We start from the raw sequence: 23582 nt of genomic DNA, 5'->3' as shown, positions 1-23582 counted from the left end.
GAAAAAGGACTGATGATTGGGAATACCTGGTTTAAAAAGCGAGATATACATAAGTATACTTATGTAAGTAGGAGAGATGGCCAGAGAGCGTTATTGGATTACGTGTTAATTGACAGGCGTGCGAAAGAGAGACTTTTGGATGTTAATGTGCTGAGAGGTGCAACTGGAGGGATGTCTGATCATTATCTTGTGGAGGCTAAGGTGAAGATTAGTATGGGTTTTCAGAAAAGAGGAGTGAATGTTGGGGTGAAGAAGGTGGTGAGAGTAAGTGAGCTTGGGAAGGAGACCTGTGTGGGGAAGTACCAGGAGAGACTGTGTACAGAATGGAAAAAGGTGAGAACAATGGAAGTAAGGGGAGTCGGGGAGGAATGGGATGTATTTAGGGAATCAGTGATGGATTGCGCAAAAGATGCTTGTGGCATGAGAAGAGTGGGAGGTGGGCTGTTTAGAAAGGGTAGTGTGTGGTGGGATGAAGAAGTAAGAGTATTAGTGAAAGAGAAGAGAGAGGCATTTGGACGATTTTTGCAGGGAAAAAAATGCAATTGAGTGGGAGAAGTATAAAAGAAAGAGACAGGAGGTCAAGAGAAAGGTGCAAGAGGTGAAAAAAAGGGCAAATGAGAGTTGGGGTGAGAGACTATCAGTAAATTTTAGGGAGAATAAAAAGATGTTCTGGAAGGAGGTAAATAGGGTGCGTAAGACAAGGGAGCAAATGGGAACTTCAGTGAAGGGCGTAAATGGGGAGGTGATAACAAGTAGCGGTGATGTGAGAAGGAGATGGAATGAGTATTTTGAAGGTTTGTTGAATGTGTCTGATGACAGAGTGGCAGATATAGGGTGTTTTGGTCGAGGTGGTGTGCAAAGTGAGAGGGTTAGGGAAAATGATTTGGTAAACAGAGAAGAGGTAGTGAAAGCTTTGCGGAAGATGAAAGCCGGCAAGGCAGCAGGTTTGGATGGTATTGCAGTGGAATTTATTAAGAAAGGGGGTGACTGTATTGTTGACTGGTTGGTAAGGTTATTTGATGTATGTATGACTCATGGTGAGGTGCCTGAGGATTGGCGGAATGCGTGCATAGTGCCATTGTACAAAGGCAAAGGGGATAAGAGTGAGTGCTCAAATTACAGAGGTATAAGTTTGTTGAGTATTCCTGGTAAATTATATGGGAGGGTATTGATTGAGAGGGTGAAGGCATGTACAGAGCATCAGATTGGGGAAGAGCAGTGCGGTTTCAGAAGTGGTAGAGGATGTGTGGATCAGGTGTTTGCTTTGAAGAATGTATGTGAGAAATACTTAGAAAAGCAAAGGGATTTGTATGTAGCATTTATGGATCTGGAGAAGGCATATGATAGAGTTGATAGAGATGCTCTGTGGAAGGTATTAAGAATATATGGTGTGGGAGGCAAGTTGTTAGAAGCAGTGAAAAGTTTTTATCGAGGATGTAAGGCATGTGTACGTGTAGGAAGAGAGGAAAGTGATTGGTTCTCAGTGAATGTAGGTTTGCGGCAGGGGTGTGTGATGTCTCCATGGTTGTTTAATTTGTTTATGGATGGGGTTGTAAAGGAGGTAAATGCAAGAGTCCTGGAAAGAGGGGCAAGTATGAAGTCTGTTGGGGATGAGAGAGCTTGGGAAGTGAGTCAATTGTTGTTCGCTGATGATACAGCGCTGGTGGCTGATTCATGTGAGAAACTGCAGAAGCTGGTGACTGAGTTTGGTAAAGTGTGTGGAAGAAGAAAGTTGAGAGTAAATGTGAATAAGAGCAAGGTTATTAGGTACAGTAGGGGTGAGGGTCAAGTCAATTGGGAGGTGAGTTTGAATGGAGAAAAACTGGAGGAAGTGAAGTGTTTTAGATATCTGGGAGTGGATCTGTCAGCGGATGGAACCATGGAAGCGGAAGTGGATCATAGGGTGGGGGAGGGGGCGAAAATTTTGGGAGCCTTGAAAAATGTGTGGAAGTCGAGAACATTATCTCGGAAAGCAAAAATGGGTATGTTTGAGGGAATAGTGGTACCAACAATGCTGTATGGTTGCGAGGCGTGGGCTATGGATAGAGATGTGCGCAGGAGGATGGATGTGCTGGAAATGAGATGTTTGAGGACAATGTGTGGTGTGAGGTGGTTTGAGCGAGTAAGTGGCGTGAGGGTAAGAGAGATGTGTGGAAATAAAAAGAGCGTGGTTGAGAGAGCAGAAGAGGGTGTTTTGAAATGGTTTGGGCACATGGAGAGAATGAGTGAGGAGAGATTGACCAAGAGGATATATGTGTCGGAGGTGGAGGGAACGAGGAGAAGAGGGAGACCAAATTGGAGGTGGAAAGATGGAGTGAAAAAGATTTTGTGTGATCGGGGCCTGAACATGCAGGAGGGTGAAAGGAGGGCAAGAAATAGAGTGAATTGGAGTCATGTGGTATACAGGGGTTGACGTGCTGTCAGTGGATTGAAGCAAGGCATGTGAAGCGTCTGGGGTAAACCATGGAAAGCTGTGTAGGTATGTATATTTGCGTGTGTGGACGTGTGTATGTACATGTGTATGGGGGGGGGGGCCATTTCTTTCGTCTGTTTCCTTGCGCTACCTCGCAAACGCGGGAGACAGCGACAAAGTATAAAAAAAAAAAAAAAAAAAAAAAAAAAAAAAAAAAAAATTATTGATAATAATGATAATAATGATAATAATAATAATAATAACTTTAACAATAATCTTTGACCATATTGATGCAAATAATCAAAACATTTCGTGTCACTGACCTCTGTCTGTAAGACCCCATGTATCTATTTATATCAACTGAAACATTTCTGAAATTTTGCTTTGGTGAAGAATGTATAGTTCACTAAATATTCAGCCATAACCTTATCTGGAGATTTGACTGTGTTAGCAACTCAAAGTTTTATCATGTAATCAGCTGATATAACATGAACAGACCTGTATACAGGCTTGACTGAGAGACGTATGTTACATTGGCTTGACAGAGATGTTTGTTAAACTGGCTTGACTGAAAGATGTTTGTTAAACTGGCTTGACTGAGAGACGTTTGTTACACTGGCTTGACCGAGAGATGTTTGTTAAACTGGCTTGACTGAGAGACGTTTGTTACACTGGCTTGACCGAGAGATGTTTGTTAAACTGGCTTGACTGAGAGATGTGTGTTACACTGGCTTGATTGAGAGATATATGTTACTCTGGCTTGGGCTTGACTGAGAGATGTTTGTTACACTGGCTTGACTGAGAGATGTGTGTTACACTGGCTTGATTAAGAGATGTTTGTTACACTGGCTTGATTGAGAGATGTGTGTTACACTGGCTTGACTGAGAGATGTGTGTTACACTGGCTTGATTAAGAGATGTTTGTTACACTGGCTTGATTGAGAGATGTGTGTTACACTGGCTTGATTGAGAGATGTGTGTTACACTGGCTTGACTGAGAGATGTATGTTACACTGGCTTGATTGAGAGATGTGTGTTACACTGGCTTGACTGAGAGATGTATGTTACACTGGCTTGACTGAGAGATGTATGTTACACTGGCCTGAGTGAGAGATGTATGTTACACTGGCTTGACTGAGAGATGTATGTTACACTGGCCTGACTGAGAGATGTATGTTACACTGGCTTGACTAAGAGATGTATGTTACACTGGCCTGACTGAGAGATGTATGTTACACTGGCTTGACTAAGAGATGTATGTTACACTGGCCTGACTGAGAGATGTATGTTACACTGGCTTGACTAAGAGATGTATGTTACACTGGCCTGACTGAGAGATGTATGTTACACTGGCTTGACTGAGAGATGTATGTTACACTGGCCTGACTGAGAGATGTCCCAGGTCCCTGGAGCGGACGTGCAAATTACTGACGTTCTCATGGACAAGAACGCTGCTGGCTCATATATTGCTAAGGTCGCTTTACATGTCACACACTCAGTTAACCAGAGTGACATGATGAGCAACACACGTTTGACCAGGTTCTTGCAACATGCTGCAATATCTGAGTACGTATGTGGTGCAGCCGTTGCTTATACTCACTAGATCCTCCACCACTTTAAGACCTGTTACCTCAACCTCGAGATTTAAGAGTGGACATTATCTGGAGAACTAGGAATTAAGAATAATTTGCACCTCGCTCGGCCCTGGCACAGACAAGACCCCCTGTTCCTGCAGCGGCTCCGGTCACTCACACGGCCAAATTATCTCACTCAGAGCCGACGTCGCTTTTCCCTGACAGGAAGTTCGTTCTCTACCATTCTTGCCAAGGTGGAAATAAAAAGAAAAAAAGGCACTCACTAGTTTTCCCTTCCTCAAGGTTGTGATTCATGGCGGGCGTGTGTGTGTGAGTCTGGTCTGTGGGTGCGTGTGTGTGTGTGGTGGTGTGTGGCAAAGGCGAGTGACTGGCTTCCCTCAGCCAGAGCGGCAGCTGCTGCACGGACCGACGGACGGACGGACGGACGCCACCAACCTCACCCAAGGCCTCATCCTGTTCCCACCGCTTCCCTCCTCCCTCACGATATACTGTCCCGCACTGCCTAGCTGCTGTAGGTCTGGCTGGTGGAGATCCACCCGTGTCTCTTGTGGGTGGAGATGGTCCGTTGGAGATGGTCCGTTGGTATAGGTCATGGCCGGCAGAGAGCCGTTGTGTCACGCAGGGTTGCTGACGACGGATCCGTGCCTCACAGTCAGCACAGAACCATCCATAAATCCCGTAGTTCATGTCGACCAACCCATCTACAATGCACAGTGGCGGTTCGCGATCTCATGGTTATTGTAAGTCGCCCATTTCTCATGGTTGATGGAGTCTTCTGTGTCTCACATGATAAGTGGGAGCCCACCTTTGTCTCACATGGTTAATAGGAACTCATATATGTCTCACATGGTTAGTGGGAGCTCATCTGTGTCTCACATGGTAAACGGGAGCCCCCATGTGTCTCACATGGTTAGTGGGAACTCACATGTGTCTCACATGTTTAGTGGGAACTCACATGTGTCTCACATGGTTAGTGGAGGCTCACCTGTGTCTCACATGGTTAGTGGGAGACCACATGTGTCTCACATGGTTAGTGGAGGCTCACCTGTGTCTCACATGGTTAGTGGGAGACCACATGTGTCTCACATGGTTAGCGGAGGCTCACCTGTGTCTCACATGGTTAGTGGGAGACCACGTGTGTCTCACATGGTTAGCGGAGGCTCACCTGTGTCTCACATGGTTAGTGGAGGCTCACCTGTGTCTCACATGGTTAGTGGGAGACCACGTGTGTCTCACATGGTTAGTGGAGGCTCACCTGTGTCTCACATGGTTAGTGGGAGACCACGTGTGTCTCACATGGTTAGTGGAGGCTCACCTGTGTCTCACATGGTTAGTGGGAGACCACGTGTGTCTCACATGGTTAGTGGAGGCTCACCTGTGTCTCACATGGTTAGTGGAGGCTCACCTGTGTCTCACATGGTTGGTGGAGGCTCACCTGTGTCTCACATGGTTAGTGGAGGCTCACCTGTGTCTCACATGGTTAGTGGAGGCTCACCTGTGTCTCACATGGTTAGTGGGAGACCACGTGTGTCTCACATGGTTAGTGGAGGCTCACCTGTGTCTCACATGGTTGGTGGAGGCTCACCTGTGTCTCACATGGTTAGTATACACTCCATATCTCGGGTGGGTGATTCATGGGTGTACATGGGATGGACAGTTGATAGCCCATGAGGTGGTGATCTGCAGGAGGACGGCTGTAAGTTCCTCGTGTGTAGAGATGGAGACGGGCGAGTAAGTTCTGGGCACCTTCCCGTCTACCCTATATAAGCACCTACCCTTCATCATGGAATCTGTAGTGATGATACTTGATCATCTTCTAAAACTGGAACGAATTTATTCCTTTTCAATAAATGTATAACATCTTTCCTAAAGCAGATGTAAGACTGATATGGCGTGGTTTGGAAGGCGTTTTCTATCTCATGTCTTGGATGCGGATGTTCGATTCGAAAAGTTCCAGTCATTCGGCACTTTCTTTTCTTAAGGCGACGTGCCGAATACTTCAGGCATGAAAAGGCATTGAAAAATATTTGCTTAACCTACTTACATTCAGACACACATGTACACACGGTAACAAACGTTTCTTACCAGTTTTTGTGTGAAACAATATGACACGACGTACGAAGGATTTTGAGAAATGCCCGTCGGTCTGGCCTCTCGTCCGTACCCCTGATTAAATAGCATTGACTGCTGTGACATTTTCTATCCTTTGCTAAAATGAATGTTGTATTGATTTCATATTTCGATGGAAATGACAATAAATAAAGTGGGGCAACCATAATTATTAGGAATTTTGCCCCACATTCAGTCTACTGAGAAAGCGCGAGTCACATTAATCATATCGTAATTCATCGTTCCCATCCGAGAAGATAATTCTGACACCGTGTGTACATAGACTACTGCTACGTTACCCAACACATGTCATCTATCTTGACTGAAAATTATTTCGCTGATTATACTAATAGATGATTATGTGCTGTACCCAGCCAGGTGTCAATCATTGCTATATCAGGTTATTCTATAGAACATTCAGCATTACTTCATATTGCTTTTTAAGTTGAACTTTCGGCGTTCGCTCAGAATGCGTCATTATTCCTATGGCCAGACGTCACCTCTTGCGTCGCTCGACCTTATTTCCACCTAACCTAACCCCAGTGCTTTGAGTGACCACATCTGACCTTGAATTACTGGATCACCACCACGTATTCGTAGCTTTGGCTTGCTAGATACCCTGCTTCATCTTCCTCGTCCACAATCTTTAGTAAACATGCAACTGCAACCCACTTGAGAACCAAGGCACTGAGGAAGCTACCTGCCATCACCACTAAATTGCTCCACAAATCTAAGTAATGTACCTCCTCAATCCCACAACCATTCACGACTCGAACCACAAGAACCTGATATTCTGCTGAAGATTATTGACCCTAAATATCTCCCTCGAATCCCAGTGTTCACTCCGGCATGAACACCACCTCCACTGTCTTCTGTAATGGGGTCTCACCTGTGTCTCTAATGGTTCGTCGAGTCTCACCTGTTGTGTCTCTCGTGGTTGGTCGAGTCTCACCTGTGTCTCTAATGGTTGGTCGAGTCTCACCTGTATCTCTAATGGTTGGTCAAGTCTCACCTGTGTCTCTAATGGTTGGTCAAGTCTCACCTGTGTCTCTAATGGTTGGTCGAGTCTCACCTGTGTCTCTCGTGGGAGCTGTGAGCTCACTAGTGTCTGTTCTTATTTGAGTCATCTGCATCTCTTATGAGCAGTGAAAACATAACTGCGTTACTCATTGTATCTGGAATTATCTCTGTCTCTTGTTATGGGAGCAAACTCATCTATGTCTCATGCGAAGTCTCTCACGATTAGAAGAGACTCACCTGTGTCTCTCAGGGTCAGCTGCGATTCCCCTCTATCTCTCACGGTCGGTGAACACTGTGTCTCCCATGGTTGGTAGAGTCTCCTGCGGATCTCTTATGATCAGTAGAGACTCTCCAGTGTCTCCCGTAGTTAGAGAAGACTCTAAAGTATCTCACACGATAGAGTAACGCCACAGCACTTAACATCAAGTATTTGGGCAAGGGTACTTAACCACTTTAATAATCATCAGCCATTATTACACCACGTGATGTTAACTACCATAACATGTTTAATTACACGTACATAACGTGTCATGTTAATCAAACAGTAAATTAAGTAGTGGGTCATGGTAACTCATCCATTACAAACCTATCTCCCAGGGTAGGGTAACTCAGTGGCTGGACACTGGTAAGTTAGTCACTGGAGCATGGCAACTTGCCCACTGGAGCATAATGACATCCACTGAGTTACGGGAACGTGACTACTGGAGCATGGTAACTTGCCCACTAGCGTATGGTAACTTACCCACTGGAACACGGTAACTTATTCAGGCACAAGTGAACTTGACCATTCGAACAGGTTAACCGCCGTAAGATGTGAAGTTAACCGCCATCCCATGTGAACCTTAACCGCGGGTTAAGTTAACAACCGGGGGTCGACAACTTAACTACAGGAGCATGGCGAATTAACCCCTGGAAAAAGTTCCACTCCCGCAGGGTGGCCCGGGGCACACTAACCTGGTATGTCTCCCGCGGCGCGCGTCATGCACGGTCGGCCAGTTATGGCCTCCCTCCCCTGGCTGGCTCGCTGGTGACCAGCCTGGCTGGAAAATAATCTCTGTTGATGTTGGGAAATTTATATTTTCCCTGAATATTTATGTTCTCATCAGTAATGCATCATTTTCGTATGAAGGGAATCTATAATAATCATTTAGATATCCATATACGGGTGTTCGATGTAGTGCACAGATACAGTTGTATTTAAAATGACTCACAAAACTATTTTCCTCCCACATCTCTTATTTTTTGTGTGAGCAGTTTCCTTAATAATGCAGTCTTTACGTGAGTCATGCGACGAGAGTGAGCAGGTCTACTCTTCCTTGTCATCCACCAATGAGAGGGGAGGACGCTGCACCAGCCCCCTCGCCATGCACGAGCCACTGACCAATGAGAGTTCGTTTTTCTCTTCCTCAGGGCCAGCAGCCGTGAGCACCTCCGGAGAGCGTGTCCGCCCGCCAGTCGACCAGCGGCAGTGCTCGCTGCTGCTGAGCTTGTTAGTACAGCGGTGGCCGACCGTCAGTGCTCACATACAACCTGGTTTACATACATGGCAATCACCGACCTATGGTAGTACTATAACGTGGAGACATACAAGAAAAGAAAACGTCATTAACTACACGAGTGGAAGCGAGTATAACTGCTCGACGTCACTAGTGGTGTGAGATGTACAGTAAACGAGATTTTTAAGATCAGGAACGAGGTTTATCAGGTTGGAGGAACGATGTGGTATGTCGCTGCCCCAAGAGTAGTAGAGAGCGAGAGGCGAACTGGCCACAGACCTGGGGTCGTGGGTCGGTGCTAGAGACATTATAAAGCCTCACTCCGCTGCTTCTTCTGCCGCCCAGGGAGACGCAGGTCAGTGCCTTACCTACTTTTTTTGTTGTTCTAATTCCTTTATTATAACTGTTAAACTTTCTCAGAGACGCGTACTCTCTCTCTCTCTCTCTCTCTCTCTCTCTCTCTCTCTCTCTCTCTCTCTCTCTCTCTCTCTCTCTCTCTCTCTGTTTCAGAGACAGACGGGTCATTTCAAGTAGTCAGACTTTCCCGACATCTTTCTGCTTTGATCTTAGGGAAAAACTTTGCTTAATGTGATGTGGTCTTCTTGAAGGAAACAGAAGCAGGTACGTGACGTGACGTAACTTCACCCCATATAAGACGGGCGCGACAGTGTGTGTGGACGCGGGCAAGGTACGGCACACCACAGCGACGATGGTGAACAAGGGAACCGTCAGAGTAAAGCGCCTCTTACCTGCCTGTCAGTACCCCCATCGGCCATGACACCAGAACAACGTCTAATGGGAATGAATAATAATCACGTCGGTTGAAGATGTTGTGTGTTGTTACGTGTTCTGTCCGTCGATGGCTCCGGAGGACGGAGGTCCTCACTGTGAGGCAAGGCCTTAGATGAAGCACAGAAGAAAGATAACCAGAGAGAGAGAGAGAGAGAGAGAGAGAGAGAGAGAGAGAGGAATAACGAGGACAGAGAAAATAATCTATGAATTTTGAAGTGTGTGGAAGACCTGCCATTCAAAAGGGGTTCAACAGGTCGTAAATACTAGGAATGACGAGAGAGAGAGTAAAGAATTCTAAAGTCTGTCAGTATGAGCGAAGATGCAGACATCGCAATGGCCCATTCTCGAGTTGCGAAGGGCAAGTGTCCCGTGCGGGCATGGGTCAGGCAAGCCACTGCACACGGATCGAGGAATTTAGCTGGATGGTTGGTTGGTTGGATTATGAAGATCGTCAACGTCAAGTTATAACCATCACTCGGAAAAATCTTGAGCATCTTCTTCAGGTATCAAAGATAATTGTAATACCTCCATACACTTTTACTGTGTATATGGCCCGTGCGCCAAAGAACGATACATTACATTTGATTTATGATGGCGGGCAAAAAAGAATATCCAGGAAACAATGGAATGCTTTGTATGACAGTTTTTTGTGGCCTCTCTTCACAAATCACAGGAAAGGTTGACTCTCTTTCTTTAAGAAAATGAAAAACATAGATACTCTTTCTTGCTCTGAACCCTGCATTGAGGCACTTCAATATTAAGAACCTACTTAGATGTGTGAGTTCTATAAGTGTAATGTGTTTAATACCGATTATAATGAAAACTACAAATACCATATGAGATCTGTAGTCAAATGTTAAGCACGGACGTCAAACAAAAAAGTTTCAGGATTACTGTGTTCTGGTACTGTCCTGGCTGTCATGGTTCTCCAGGGACTCTGCTGGTTGTCATGGTTCTCCAGGGACTCTCCTGGCTGTCATGGTTCTCCAGGGACTCTCCTGGCTGTCATGGTTCTCCAGGGACTCTCCTGGATGTCATGTTTCTCCAGGGACTCTCCTGGCTGTCATGTTTCTCCAGGGACTCTCCTGGCTGTCATGGTTCTCCAGGGACTCTCCTGGCTGTCATGGTTCTCCAGGGACTCTCCTGGCTGTCATGGTTCTCCAGGGACTCTCCTGGCTGTCATGGTTCTCCAGGGACTCTCCTGGATGTCATGGTTCTCCAGGGACTCTCCTGGCTGTCATGGTTCTCCAGGGACTCTCCTGGATGTCATGTTTCTCCAGGGACTCTCCTGGCTGTCGTGTTTCTCCAGGGACTCTCCTGGCTGTCATGGTTCTCCAGGGACTCTCCTGGCTGTCATGGTTCTCCAGGGACTCTCCTGGCTGTCATGGTTCTCCAGGGACTCTCCTGGATGTCATGTTTCTCCTGGGATTCTCCTGGATGTCATGGTTCTCCAGGGACTCTCCTGGCTGTCATGTTTCTCCAGGGACTCTCCTGGCTGTCATGTTTCTCCTGGGATTCTCCTGGCTGTCATGGTTCTCCAGGGACTCTCCTGGCTGTCATGGTTCTCCAGGGACTCTCCTGGCTGTCATGTTTCTCCTGGGGATTCTCCTGGCTGTCATGTTCTCCTGGGACTCTCCTGGCTGTCATGTTTCCTCCTGGACTCTCCTGGCTGTCATGTTTCTCCTGGGACTCTCCTGGCTGTCATGGTTCTCCAGGGACTCTCCTGGCTGTCATATTTCTCCTGGGATTCTCCTGGCTGTCATGGTTCTCCAGGGACTCTCCTGGCTGTCATGTTTCTCCTGGGACTCTCCTGGCTGTCATGTTTCTCCTGGGACTCTCCTGGCTGTCATGGTTCTCCAGGGACTCTCCTGGCTGTCATGTTTCTCCTGGGACTCTCCTTGCTGTCATGGTTCTCCAGGGACTCTCCTGGCTGTCATGGTTCTCCAGGGACTCTGCTGGTTGTCATGGTTCTCCAGGAACTCTCCTGGATGTCATGGTTCTCCAGGGACTCTCCTGACTGTCATGGTTCTCCAGGAACTCTCCTGGATGTCATGGTTCTCCAGGGACTCTCCTGACTGTCATGGTTCTCCAGGGACTCTCCTGGATGTCATGGTTCTCCAGGAACTCTCCTGGATGTCATGGTTCTCCAGGGACTCTCCTGACTGTCATGGTTCTCCAGGAACTCTCCTGGATGTCATGGTTCTCCAGGGATTGTCATGGCTGTCATGATTCTCCAAGGAGTGCCCTGGCTGCCATGGTTCTCCAGGAGCTATCTTGGCTGCATTGGTTCTCCAGGGCCTTTCATGGCTTTCATTGTTCTCCAAGGACTCTCCTGGCTGTCATGGTTCTCCAAGGACTCTCCTGGCTGTCATGGTTCTCCAGGGACTCTCCTGGCTGTCATGGTTCTCCAGGGACTCTCCTGGCTGTCATGGCACTCTTGGGACTCTTCTGGCTCTTAATGTTCTCCATGGGCTGCCATGGTTCGCCAGGGGCTCTCCTGGCTGTCATAGTTCTCCAGTCACTCTCCTGGCTGTCATGGTTCTTCAGCTATTCTTCTGGCTGTCATGGTTCTCCAGGGACTCTCGTGGCTGTCATGGCTCTCCAGGGACTCTCCTGGCTTCCATGATTCTCCAGGGACTTTCTTGGCTGTCATGGTTCTCCAGGGACTCTCCTGGCTTCCATTGCTCTCCAGGGACTCTCCTGGCTTCCATGATTCTCCAGGGACTTTCTTGGCTGTCATGGTTCTCCAGGGACTCTCCCTGTTGTCATGATCCTCTCGGAAGTCTCCTGGCTGCCATGATTCTCCAGCTATTCTATTGACTGCCATGGTTCTCTAGAGACTAACCTGGCTGCCATGGTTCTCCTGACTTCTAGGGTTCTCCAAAGGTGCTCTTATCTGCCGCAGTCTTCCATGATCCCTCCTCCTTGTTATGGATCTCTCGAGACCATTCTGTCTGCCACGGTTCTCCCGAAACCCTCCTGACTACCCTGATGTTCCATGTTTTTACCAAGACTAACAAAAGTGACCCCAAACCACAGACGAGTCAAATGGTCGTCCCACTTGTATCACTTGCAGGGAACCTCTGAACCGCGAACACGCTCCTCCGAACACTAGACCTGCCAATAGTTTGTGGTGAGTGACATAAACATACTCAACTGTGGTCACTACTACAAAGCAATATAGCTCTAAAAGACACGACAGTTATAACCAGTTTCTTCTTTCTTTTAAGCCATCCTCGTCGCCACATTTGTCGCGTCTTCTGTATGTTCTAGTGAGATAACTTTCTCTCTTTCCACACATTCTTTCATCGGTCCCAGAACCTTTGCCCACTCCCCCACCCTGTGACTCACTTCCGCTTCCATGGTTCCATTCACTGCCTAATCCACTCCCACTTCATTTCCTTCAATTTTTCTCCATTCAAATTTGCATCCCAACTAACTTGTCCCTCATCTCTGCTGAACTTAATAACCTTGTCTTAATTCACATTTACTCTCAACTTTCTTTCAGACACTCTTTCAAACTCAGTCACCTGCTTCTGCAGTTTCTCACTCGAATCAGCCATCAGTGCTGTATCATCGGCGAACAACAATTGACTCACCTCCCAGATCCTCTCATTCCCAAGAGACTGCATACTCGCCCCTCTCTCCAAAACTCTTGCATTTACCTCCTTAACCACCCCATCCATAAACAGTTTAAACAACCATGGAGACATCACACACTCCTGCCGCAGACCGACCCTCACTGGGGACCAACCACTCTCCTCTCTTCCTACTCGTACACATGCCTTACATCCTTGATAAAAACTCTTCACTGCTTCTAGCAACTTACCTCCCACACCATATACTCTTAAGACCTTCCACAAAGCATATAAATATATATATATATATATATATATATATATATATATATATATATATATATATATATATATTATTTATTTTATATTTTATTTTGCTTTGCCGCTGTCTCCCGCGTTAGCGAGGTAGCACAAGGAAACAGACGAAAGAATGGCCCAACCCGCCCACATACACTTGTATATACATACACGTCCACACACGCAAATATACATACCTATACATCCCAATGTACACATATGTATACACACACAGACATATACATATATACACATGTACATAATTCACACTGTCTGCCTTTATTTGTTCCCATCGCCATCTCGCCACACATGGAATAACAACCCCCTCCCCCCTCATGTGTGCGAGGTAGCGCAAGGAAAAGACACCAAAGGCCCCATTCGTTCACACTCAGTCTCTAGCTGTCATGTAATAATGCACCGAAACCACAGCTCCTTTTCCACATCCAGGACCCACAGAACTTTCCATGGTTTACCCCAGACGCTTCACATGCCCTGGTTCAATCCATTGACAGCACGTCGACCCTGGTATACCGCATCGTTCCAATTCACTCTATTCCTTGAACGCCTTTCACCCTCCTGCATGTTCAGGCCCCAATCACACAAAATCTTTTTCACTCCATCTTTCCACCTCCAATTTGGTCTCCCTCTTCTCCTCGTTCCCTCCACCTCCGACACATATATCCTCTTGGTCAATCTTTCCTCACTCATTCTCTCCATGTGACCAAACCATTTCAAAACACCCTCTTCTGCTCTCTCAACCACGCTCTTTTTATTTCCACACATCTCTCTTACCCTTACGTTACTCACTCGATCAAACCACCTCACACCACACATTGTCCTCAAACATCTCATTTCCAGCACATCCATCCTCCTGCGCACAACTCTATCCATAGCCCACGCCTCGCAACCATACAACATTGTTGGAACCACTATTCCTTCAAACATAGCGCATATATATATATATATATATATATATATATATATATATATATATATATATATATATATATATATATATATATATATATATATATATATATATATGTATAGACTGTAGGTGCAGACATGTATGTAGTGCAATGGTCTGGCCTTCATGTCAGTGGTGCCTCATTTGGACGTTCGAATTTCTCGAAAACTTTGTTTACCTTTTGGTAAATATTGACTCCAGATCACAGCTGTCATGGCACTCTTGGAACTCTCCTAACACAGACAAGTTCTGCCGGAGAGATGTCACAGTTTAAACGACTGGAAACCAACGAGAGTACTTCATCTATAAAGGTAGGCTATGAGTCATGATTATATACATTTGTCTGACAAAAAACGGAAGACTGAAATCTAATGAGAGATGTGTGACAAAAAAACGGAAGCTTATATTGAAATGAGATGAGAGAAAAGATGGATAGGTGGCAAGAGGGAATTATCCAGGAGGGACTGGCATCGCATTGATGGGAAGATATTGTGGCGGAGGCAGAACGGTAGGTACTGCTGTACTGGCTTGACTGATAACCGTGGGAATACAGATGATCACTCTCCAACCTCCCCTTGATGAACCTCTCATAACACACTTCACTTCCCACATACTTCTCATAACTCACTCTCCCACCTTCTGCTGCACTTCCCACCCACCGTACACCCTCCCACCCACTACTGCACCTCACACCTCACAAGGCCTCGTGTGTGGACATGACCTGGCAAGGTGACTCGTATATCCGTCTAATGAAGCATATAAATCCTGTGGTGGGGTACGGCTCAGCCTGCCTGGGCCCACGCAAGTGACACCATCGCCCCTCAGGGTGACGTTCGTAACTGTCTTCGACTTTAGGGAATCCGCCATCATTCGTAGACGGTGAGAGGATTGCCACCTTTCTAACACGTCACTTGTAGTTCTGGCTGAGTCTTATGTGTTACTTGGACCTAACCCGAATGATAACGGTCGACGTGAGAAAGCGACTTCCTGGTCTCTGGTCAAATCTCTTATGGCTGACGCTTTTTTTTTGTTTACATACGTAACGACTTACACCCCTGCAGCAAGCGGTCCCACGGCTCTTCTCAAGGACTCAAAAATGAAGGAACTGTTGAAGGTTACATTTCGTCTACCATACTTAGACCTCCTGCGTCAACCTCATCACAATGGCAACACTACCCGCCCCCAGGCACAGTTTCCATCCATTACATATTTTTTCCATTTTGTGTCGGAATTGTTGGGCTGGTGTTGGCACACACAGCACAGAGTCATGGAAGAGAAGGCGGCCAGTACATCGGTATAGTGGAATCATACTGTCTCTCCTGATGCCCCGAGTGCTGGAAGTATATATGTAATTGTAGCGGATGGGCCGGCAGTCCTGGAAGCCGCCATATTTCTGGATCAGAACTTGTGAAGGCCAACTCAGGAGCAGACCCCGGGCTCCTGCGGTACGACTTGTGGCAGAAGAAGTTCTTGAACTGGATTCCAGTTTGTAAGGTGAACCCTGAGGGCATAACTGTGTTACAGACATTTATGACTTTCCCCCGTGTAAGGTCTTTTGAGATGGTGACTGTCAGTCCTCCGCCGCTGGAACTGTACATCTTACTTCATCACCTGCTCTTTCCAGGGACACTAGAATGATCTCATTCATTTTCCAGACCGTCTGGAGTCTTCAGGGTTCCCTTAACTAGATTCTGCGGGCGAGTCGCTTGTTTTGATGTACCAAGATAATGCTATATTGCCATCTTTAATACTTGTTCTTTTTTTTCTTTGTCATTCTTCTTGAGGAAAGACACGGAATGAAGAAATTAAAAACACGAGCAATTCAAATGGTTCCCGGATTAAGAAACAAATTCTCTGGCAGTTGGCTAAACAATTTTAATTTACATAGCTTAGAAAAGAGAAGGTTTAAAGGTGACCTAACACAAGTGTTTGAAATCATGAAAGACTTCGATAATTTCGATGCAATGAACTACTTCAGAATAGATTAGTCTACGTTCACTCATAGCGATGGATGCTTTCTCGTGTGCAAACGCTTTACCTCGAATGAGGCGAAGGACTTTTTCTTCACCTGTATTGTTAACATTTAAATAATTCATCAATTAAAGTAGTTGATAAGCGGTGCCATAGGAACATAGACTTGATAAACATCTCCAATCCTGAAGTTATTTGCGCTTCCCAAGCTGTACGCAAAGTTTACAGACTTTTCTCTTAGGAAAGTATGTATATCTTACTACTCTTACCACACTAACCCTCGAGTTTCTGTTCTCTTCCACTAACAAAAACAGCCTCGTTAGGACCCAGTGGTCTGTTGCTGTCTGAATTCCTTTGTATAACACAAGGAGTAACAAGAGGGTCTCTGTGTGACAGAAACTAGAAGAGAACCATCGGCTACCACTGACCCTTGACGGGTTTAAGGTCAGCAAGGGTTAAGAAGAGCCATGAGATACGATGCTTCAGTAATTATGGCAAGACCTTTGTTAAGCGACAGTTTTTTGAACAATGTACGCAGGTCACAGCAAGGTAGGCAGCCCTGGACCTATGTGGTGATACCTGAGTGTTGGGAGGGTTAGTGAATGCAGGGCAGTAAACAAGGGTTGCACTGGCTTTTTGCCTCACTCATTCAGTCCACAAACACACGTTCTCTCTCCTAACATGACTTTTTCTTCTTAACTTTAAATATTCTCAGCATCATGTGTACCCACATACAAGTGTACATTTAGTGTACTGCGTCTGTAACTCCAAGTCAGAACGAGATCACCGATCGAGGATGGCTGAATAGTTCCCGGAGCACCTCTTTATCCCACTGTCAAGTGGCTGGGGCCCACCTCACCTCTATCAACACTGCTCTGAGACCCGTTCGATTCTCTACCCATTTCTGCAACATTGTTATTCTCAGGTCCAGCCTCCCCTGTCTCAAACACCTGGCTCCTTCCTCATCTCCTCTCTGAAAGCCATCTGTGTCCAAGGCTATCGCCTTCCCACACTGTCGTATCTCTGACTATAATCTCTATCATCATCTCGGCTCCGAGGACTTACTCGAGTACAAAATCACCTATTGGTCGACTCATTGATCTTCGAGTCTCCAGAATTCGAGGCCATCAGGCTCAAAATCTTCTTTTACCTTGATAACTTTGTTTTTATGCTTGTGTATTTTTCCCAGTTCCTCCAGTTACGTATTGCTTTTCAACTGCTTGTTCTCTTAACAGAGAGCAATGCTCTCTTCACAAGTATTTATTGAAATCCTGGATGCAGATTGGCTAGCTTCTACTAAGGATGACCCTAGTGGAGTCAAGGCTCTTTCTTTTTCCCTTCGTTAACAATTTGAAACAGACAATTAAACACCCCACACGAGTTTTTGGCCATCACGGCTACCCAACACGGCACGCAACCTCTGCTTTATTTCTGCTCGCTAAGAGTCCTCTGATCACGTGGGGAACGTCCATCACTATGCTCACTCTGGAAACGCCACCTCTGTCACTTTGGAAAAATTTAGTGGCCATCCATGCACAACTTTCATATTGACTCTCCTTGAAACTAGTCATGCATCCCAGAACGGGATACCTTGAGCTGTGCTGACCATATAGCGGAGATGATCTTAGCTGGATGGAGTCCTAGATTTCTTCTACTAAACCTCTATCTTCAAATCATGTTGTGATAAGACTTGCTCTAATGACTGTCACATCAGGGATACTATATAATGGTTCATGACACTTTTCCTCTTCCCTGAATTCCACACCACCTTCATTTCTGCTCAGGAACATTGCAGAACTGTTATACATAGAGTCGAATATGCCTTCATAAAGAGATGCTACTTTGACGTAACTTCTTTTGCTGATAAATCTTCATCGTCCTCAACCAGAAGCATTTGCAACAATATCTTTGATTCAGACTTTCGTTGTTTTTTTCCTCCTGATTAAGCCGTTCTTTTCAATAGTTTAATTTCCTCTAACTCTATTTTGGATGATTCCTTTCCCCCCGACCCGCCTCCTCCCACTGAACCTATGCCTTCCACGATATTTTCCTTGGACAAAGTCGACCGAGTATTGCCCAGCTACAAGTGGACGAGGCGTATGGTCCAGATGGCACACCTCTTCATGTCCATTAAGGAGAGTGCCTTTGGACAAACTCCAATCCTTACTTGCCTATTTCCTTCGTCTAAAAAGGAAATCGATTTTAGCTTTCCAACTGTCGCCCCATTACTTTCACTCTCGAGGTCTCCAAAACATTTGAAATTCTTCCGAACTTTCACTTTCATAAACACAAGGAATCTCATTCTTTATCCAGATCATAAATATGGCATTTGCGGTGCAAGAACTATAGCGTGACTCACCTCTGACCTTCTTTCTCAAGGATTTTGGAGAACCTTTTCTTGTGTCCCTTGAGATCTCCAAGGTATTTGATAGTGTGTGGCATAAGTGTTTGTTTTTTAAACTTTCATTTTCTCTTCTCTTTACTGTTACTCTCTGTACTCTAATGTATCTCTCTAGTTGATCCACTGCAGTAGTCGTTGATGGAGAGTCGTCTCCTCACACTGGCAACAGGGTCATTCCCCAGGGCTCTGTCCCATCGCCTACTGTCCTGCTGATCTCCATGTATGATCTTTTTTTACAACCTCAAATCTCGACGCACTTTCATGCCGATGATTCCACTCTGCCTATTTACACCCTTTCCCTCCCCACCTTCCTTCTGCTTTCGTTCTTTTTCTCGCACTGAACATCTGTCCTGTCTTTATTCGGTGTGGGGAAGCAGCACTTTGGGTAAATTGAACAGGTTTCTTTCAATATCTTTTTCTAACATCCGAGTCGTTTCCCATCATTAGATATCAGAACATTATAATCCGTCCTTACAGTAACTTACATATGTTGATGATAACCATACCCTCAACGCTATCCTAGAAAATCCCACGTGAGGAGCATCGTAACATCTGCTTTCTTCAAACCTGGAATGTTGTACAGGTGCTGAATCATTCTTCTTGTAATCAGTCAATTTTCCCCCTACTAACTTTGCGGCTACCAACTCGTCTTCATTACACCTTCCCTTCCGCCTTAATGTTGCTGACCGCCATCCATGCTCTACGGGTATAATCCCGGCCACATTTCTCATGAACTCTCTGCGTCTGTTCCAGCCAGTAAAACACACGGCTGGCTGCCGCTTCCCGTAGTTTCTCTGCGAAGACCAGCCACACGAGCATAGACCGTTATGATACCTCCTACGTCGAGCAGTGAAACTGTGGATTTTTTCTTCCTTTTTTTTTTTCTCTCTTTCTCTTCCTATAATCCTTGCACCTTTAAGAAACAGGCCGACAAACACGGACGAAGTTATAATTAACATTTTGTTTTCTCATACTGTGTTTATGAAAAACTCAATCTGCAGAATTACATCAAAAGATATCTTTATGAAGATTACAGAGAATACAGTCAGGTGTATTAAGAATGTATTATGTAAACCCTGTTAAGAGAAATACAGGAATGAAAGAGACAAATGTTGTGAATACAGCTGATCACCATTACAGATGGTGCCCTCATACAGCACAACTGTACTGCTCAAAGACATGGTGAGCAAATTGTTAACTTAGACTCAACCATAGACCGTCGTTGGACGGAGGTAAGGTTTCTAATTACAGGTGAAGAATATTCTGTGTTCCGCCGACATCAACACGGAGACTATGAGTGAGGCAGGTAAACCCTCCTTGTATAACACGAAGTTGAAATATAAAGGTGTTTGTGTGTATGTGAGTGTTTGTTTGCCTCCGTGTCTGTAGGCGAGTATGCGGGTGTGTGATTATGAGTGTGTGAGTGTGTGAGTGTGGAGTTACCCACTTATAATTACATGTTTGTATAGTACGGGGAGGGAGTTGCGCACTCTGGGGGACCCACCTCTTGAACTTTCTCTACTTTTATACCACTTTGTGAACCTGTGATGAATAGTTTCATCACTTAGCTATGTGTGTGTGTGTGTGTGTGTGTGTGTGTGTGTGGTATTGTGTGATTACTATTTGAGTGTTTCGGGGAGAGAGTTTTACACTTGTGTTGCCCCGTCTCTTAATCTTTTTTGATGTATCATATTTTTACTCCTTTATGTATAAACACACACACACACACACACACACACACACACACACACACACACGCACCAGCCTTGAGGGGCTGATAAACGCATTTCACCTGTGAGCCGACTGTCTCTCCCATGGCTCGAACCTGGGCGGGCTGGTGTCTGAAAAGCCATCAGCGCCGCTCCTCACTACACCACGGGAGCCCTTGTGTCTGTGTCTGTATGTCTCGAGTTTTATGTATACATGAATGAAATATAAGTAGCTACCTGGTTAAGGCCTCATTTGACCTTAACACACATCCACTGTGGTAAGCCATGGGGAGAGGGGAATGTACAACAAGAGAGACACTGAAAATTCGAAGAAATGATATATATATATATATATATATATATATATATATATATATATATATATATATATATATATATATATATATATATGTATATTATCCCTGGGGATAAGGGAGAAAGAATACTTCTCACGCATTCCCCACGTGTCGTAAAAGGCGACTAAAGGGGACGGGAGCGGGGGGCTGGAAGCCCTCCCCTCCTTGTATTTCAACTTTCTAAAAGGGGAAACAGAAGGAGTCACGCGGGGAGTGCTCATCCTCCTCGAAGGCTCAGATTAGGGTGTCGAAATGTGTGTGGATGTAACCAAGATGAGAAAAAAGTAGAGATAGGTAGTATGTTTGAGGAAAGGAACCTGGATGTTTTGGCTCTGAGTAAAACGAAGCTCAATGGTAAAGGGGAAGAGTGGTTTGGGAATGTCTTGGGAGTAAAGTCAGGGGTTAGTGAGATGACAAGAGCAAGGGAAGGAGTAGCACTGCTCCTGCAACAGGAGTGGTTGGAGTATGTGATAGAGTGTAAGAAAGTAAACTCTAGATTGAGATGGGTAAAATTGAAAGTGGATGCAGAGAGATGGGTGATTATTGGTGCATAGGCACCTGGGCATGAGAAGAAAGATCATGAGAGGCAAGTGATTTGGGAGCAGATGAGTGAGTGTGTTAGTAGTTTTGATGCACGAGACCGGGTTATAGTGATGGTTGATTTGAATGCAAAGGTGAGTAATGTGGCAGTTGAGGGAATAATTGGTATACATGGAGTGTTCAGTGTTGTAAATGGAAATGGTGAAGAGCATGTAGATTTATGTACCGAAAAAGGACTGGTGATTGGGAATACCTGGTTTAAAAAGAGAGATATACGTAAGTATACGTATGCCAGTAGGAGAGATGGCCAGAGAGCGTTACTGGATTACGTGTTAATTGATAGGCGCGCGAAAGAGAGACTTTTGGATGTTAATGAGCTGAGAGGTGCAACTGGAGGGATGTCTGATCATTATCTTGTGGAGGCGAAGGTGAAAATTTGTAGAGGTTTTCAGAAAAGAAGAGAATGTTAGGGTGAAGAGAGTGGTGAGAGTAAGTGAGCTTGGGAAGGAGACGTGTGAGGAAGTACCAGGAGAGACTGAGTACAGAATGAAAAAAGGTGAGAACAAAGGAGGTAAAGGGGAGTGGGGGAGGAATGGGATGTATTTAGGGAAGCAGTGATGGCTTGTGCAAAAGATGCTTGTGGCATGAGAAGCGTGGGAGGTGGGCAGATTAGAAAGGGTAGTGAGTGGTGGGATGAAGAAGTAAGATTATTAGTTAAAGAGAAGAGAGAGGCATTTGGACGATTTTTGCAGGGACAATAATACAAATGACTGGGAGATGTATAAAATAAAGAGGCAGGAGGTCAAGAGAAAGGTGCAAGAGGTGAAAAAAAGGGCAAATGAGAGTTGGGGTTAGAGAGTATCATTAGATTTTAGGAAGAATAAAAAGATGTTTTGGAAGGAGGTAAATAAAAGTGCGTAAGACAAGGGAACAAATGGGAACTTCAGTGAAGGGGGCTAATGGGGAGGTGATAACAAGTAGTGGTGATGTGAGAAGGAGATGGAGTGAATATTTTGAAGGTTTGTTGAATGTCTTTGATGCTAGAGTGGCAGATATAGGGTGTTTTGGTCGAGGTGGTGTGCAAAATGAGAGGGTTAGGGAGAATGATTTGATAAACAGAGAAGAGGTAGTAAAAGCTTTGCGGAAGATGAAAGACGGCAAAGCAGCGGGTTTGGATGGTATTGCAGTTGAATATATTAAAAAAGGGGGTGACTGTATTGTTGACTGGTTGGTAAGGTTATTTAATATATGTATGACTCATGGTGAGGTGCCTGAGGATTGGTGGAATGCATGCATAGTGCCATTGTACAAAGGCAAAGGGGATAAAAGTGAGTGGTCAAGTTACAGAGGTATAAGTTTGTCGAGTATTCCTGGTATGGGAGGGTATTGACTGAGAGGGTGAAGGCATGTAGAGAGCATCAGATTGGGGAAGAGCAGTGTGGTTTCAGAAGTGGTAGAGGATGTGTGGATCAGGTGTTTGCTTTGAAGAATATACGTGAGAAAATACTTAGAAAAGCAAATGGATTTGTATGTAGCATTTATGGATCTGGAGAAGGCATGTGATAGAGTTGATAGAGATGCTCTGTGGAAGGTATTGAGAATATATGGTGTGGGAGGCAAGTTGTTAAAAGCAGTGAAAAGTTTTTATCGAGGATGTAAGGCATGTGTACGTGTAGGAAGAGGAAAGTGATTGGTTCTCAGTGAATGTAGGTTTGCGGCAGGGGTGTGTGATGTCTCCATGGTTGTTTAATTTGTTTATGGATGGGGTTGTTAGGAGGTGAATGGAAGGGTTTTGGAAAGAGGGGCAAGTGTGCAGTCTGTTGTGGATGAGAGAGTTTGGGAAGTGAGTCAGTTGTTGTTCGCAGATGATACAGCGCTGGTGTCTGATTCGTGTGAGAAACTGCAGAAGCTGGTGACTGAGTTTGGTAAAGTGTGTGAAAGAAGAAAGCTGAGAGTAAATGTGAATAAGAACAAGGTTATTAGGTACAGTAGGGTTGAGGGTCAAGTCAACTGGGAGGTAAGTTTGAATGGAGAAAAACTGGAGGAAGTGAAGTGTGTTAGATATCTGGGAGTGGATTTGGCAGCGGATGGAACCATGGAAGCAGAAGTGAATCATAGGGTGGGGGAGGGGGCGGAAGTTCTGGGAGCGTTGAAGAATGTGTGGAAGTCGAGAACATTATCTCGGAAAGCAAAAATGGGTATGTTTGAAGGAATAGTGGTTCCAACAATGTTATATGGTTGCGAGGCGTGGGCTATAGATAGAGTTGTGCAGAGGAGGGTGGATGTGCTGGAAATGAGATGTTTGAGGACAATATGTGGTGTGAGGTGGTTTGATCGA

General features: G+C 45.3%; 1 protein-coding gene across 3 annotated transcripts in view; it reads left to right on the top strand.

Annotated features, from left to right (window-relative positions):
• LOC139758195 (uncharacterized) overlaps positions 1–23582 on the top strand; it is a 307882-nt gene that overhangs the window by 142408 nt on the left and 141892 nt on the right. For 2 of the 3 annotated variants that reach the window (XM_071679429.1, XM_071679428.1), the window contains exon 2: positions 8548–8988. The exons of the other annotated variant lie outside the window; for it this stretch is intronic. The gene's annotated coding sequence lies outside the window, so the exon portion shown is untranslated. The remainder of the gene's footprint in view (positions 1–8547; positions 8989–23582) is intronic. 3 annotated transcript variants of the gene reach the window in all.

This window comes from Panulirus ornatus, chromosome 29 (genome assembly GCF_036320965.1).
Source record: "Panulirus ornatus isolate Po-2019 chromosome 29, ASM3632096v1, whole genome shotgun sequence".
Lineage (NCBI taxonomy): Eukaryota > Metazoa > Arthropoda > Malacostraca > Decapoda > Palinuridae > Panulirus > Panulirus ornatus.
This window is presented reverse-complemented; position numbering and strand designations above follow the sequence as displayed.